General features: G+C 42.8%; 1 pseudogene; it reads left to right on the forward strand.

The window, feature by feature from the left end:
* The first annotated feature begins 532 nt into the window (after positions 1 to 532).
* Positions 533 to 2,502, forward strand: part of LOC102246434 — a 5,417-nt pseudogene continuing 3,447 nt past the window's right edge.

Genomic DNA, 2,502 nt, shown 5'->3' on the forward strand with positions numbered 1-2,502 from the left:
GTCACACATCCTTCAGGGTGGGGGTCCCCACTGGGGTACCTGGCCAGTCTGGGTGAGGGGCTGAGGGCTGTTTTCAGTCTGGCGGGTGATTGAAGCTCCCAACCGCTCCTTTTTTTCTTTTCTTTTTTTTATTCTGGGCCAGCTTTAGCTCTGAGGCTTGGCTCCAGCTCTTAGGCCTCGGCTGCTGAAAGCAGGTATCTGGTTTGTTTGGGTTCTATAATCAAAACACTGTTTCAACTCCAGCTCTAAGATCCTGGCTGGCTTAAAGCAGGTTTCTGGGGTTTTGTTTAGCTTCTATATTTGTTATAATGTTTCAAACTGCAAGCTCAGAGGCCGGCAGCGGCAGGCGGGGAAAGTTGGAGTCCTCCGTCACTGAAGCAAGCAAGCCCCATGTTCGCTTCAAGCTGCCTGGCTGCCGGCCGCCATCTTGACTGGCAGTTAATTTGCATATCGCCCTTATTAGCCAATGGGAAGGGTAGCGGAGGTATGGCTAATTACCATGTTCTCTTTTATTAGATAGGATATGTTGAAGATGTATAAACAGAAAGTATTAACAGTTCTCTGGAGTTACTCTAAAGTCTCTTGGTGCATAAATAATAATAATAACTCATACAGAGTAACATGGGAAGAGTTATACTTTCTTAGTTTCACTTCTGTAGGCATGTCTATTTACTAGGACAATGGAAAGTTGATAACAGAACAGCATAGCCTACGATGTGAATGATGTTTTAAAGATCACTGTGTCTTAGGTTAAACACCAAATCATCTATATAGCTCTTTCCTTATTTCTATTCAGTAATTCTCTGCTTATCTTTTTAATGTGTCTATAAAGTTGAAGTCTTCAGGATATGTTAAGCACAGGCTCAGACCATGGAAGACAACCAACAACCACATCTGAGAGTCTGTTTCTCGCAGAAGGAAGAACCTTTCAGCACAGCTCTTGAATAAAACTGATTCCTCGATATAGAAGCACCCAAATAAATAAATTAAAAAAAACTCTTGATGGACTTTAAGGGAAAGATTGATAGCAATACAGCCATAGTAGGGGACATTAACACCGCAAGACATCACTGGATAGGTCTTACTGACAAAAAAATTAACAAGGAAACAGGGGCTATAAATGACACTCTAGATTGGATGGATCTAACGGATATATATAGAACAATTCTCCCCAAAGCAACAGACTATACATTCTTCTCAAGTGCACATGGAACATTCTCAAAGATAGACCACATGTTAGGGCACAAAACAAGTCTGCACAATGTTAAGAAGAATGCTGTTATACCAAGCATCTTCTCCGATTAATTGGCATGAAGTTAGAAACCAACTACAATAAATAAATAAAAATGCAAAAACACTAAAATACATGGAGGCTAAATAGCATATTATTAGTCAATGAATGGGTTACCAATGACATAAAGCAAAAAAAATTAAAGACTTCCTGGAAATAAATGAAAATCAAAACACAACCACACAAAGCCAATGGAACACAGTGAAAGCAGTCCTGAGAGGGAAGTTCATAGCACTACAGGCCTACTTAAAGAAACAAGAAAAAGCACTAATAAACTATCTACCCCTAAAACTAAATTAATTAAAAAGAGAGGAAAATCAAGATGGCAGCATAGGTTAACGCCGAAGTTTGCTGCCTCAAATAACCACTTCAAAAATGCAACTAAAAGACGGAACAGACATCATCCAGAACCACAGGAAGGCTGGATGAGTGGAAGTTCTACAACTAGGAGGAAAGAGAATTGTATACCGAGAATCAGAGGAGGCACAGTGCTGAAGTGAAATACTAAGGTGTGGAGTGCATGTGGAGCGGGCTGGTGGCGGAGGGCGCGGTTGTTGTTTTCAATCGGGAGGGAGTTTCAGACTCTGAGCTCCAGATCCGGGTGAGTCTCTAGGGACCCAGACTCAAACGGGAGAAGCGGGACTGTCTGGCTTCGGTCGGAACTCGAAGGCAGCTTTCTCTCCGAGGTTTTCAGCGGTTGCTGGGACTCTGAGAGACAGAGCCCCTGGGGACGGAAATGAGAGCAGTCATAACTGCTCGCTCCGCCCGCCCTGTAGATCCCCGGGGACACGCCCTGCCCAAGCCCTGCAAAGAGGCATTTGCCGGATAGCCTTAGGCAAACACTAGATTAGCACCGCCCTAGAGATCCAGCACAGAAGCTCTCCCACTGCAGACAGAGCTGACTCTCATAGCCAGTTAGCCTGGAGGTCAAATCTCCCCCAGTATTGTTGACAACAATCAAGGCTTAACTACAACAAGACTGTACACAAAGACCACAAGGGGGTGCACCAAGAAAGCATAAAAATGCGGAGACAAAGAAACATGACAGAAATGGAGGATATAGAGCTAAAAAATGCACTTTTAAGGTCTTTCAATAATTTTCTAGAAACTGCCGATAAACTTGATGAGATCTACAAGAAATCTAATGAGACCCTCGATGTTGTGATAAAGAACCAACTAGAAATTAAGCATACACTGACTGAAATAAAGAA

This window comes from Myotis brandtii, unplaced genomic scaffold, assembly GCF_000412655.1.
Source record: "Myotis brandtii unplaced genomic scaffold, ASM41265v1 scaffold224, whole genome shotgun sequence".
NCBI lineage: Eukaryota > Metazoa > Chordata > Mammalia > Chiroptera > Vespertilionidae > Myotis > Myotis brandtii.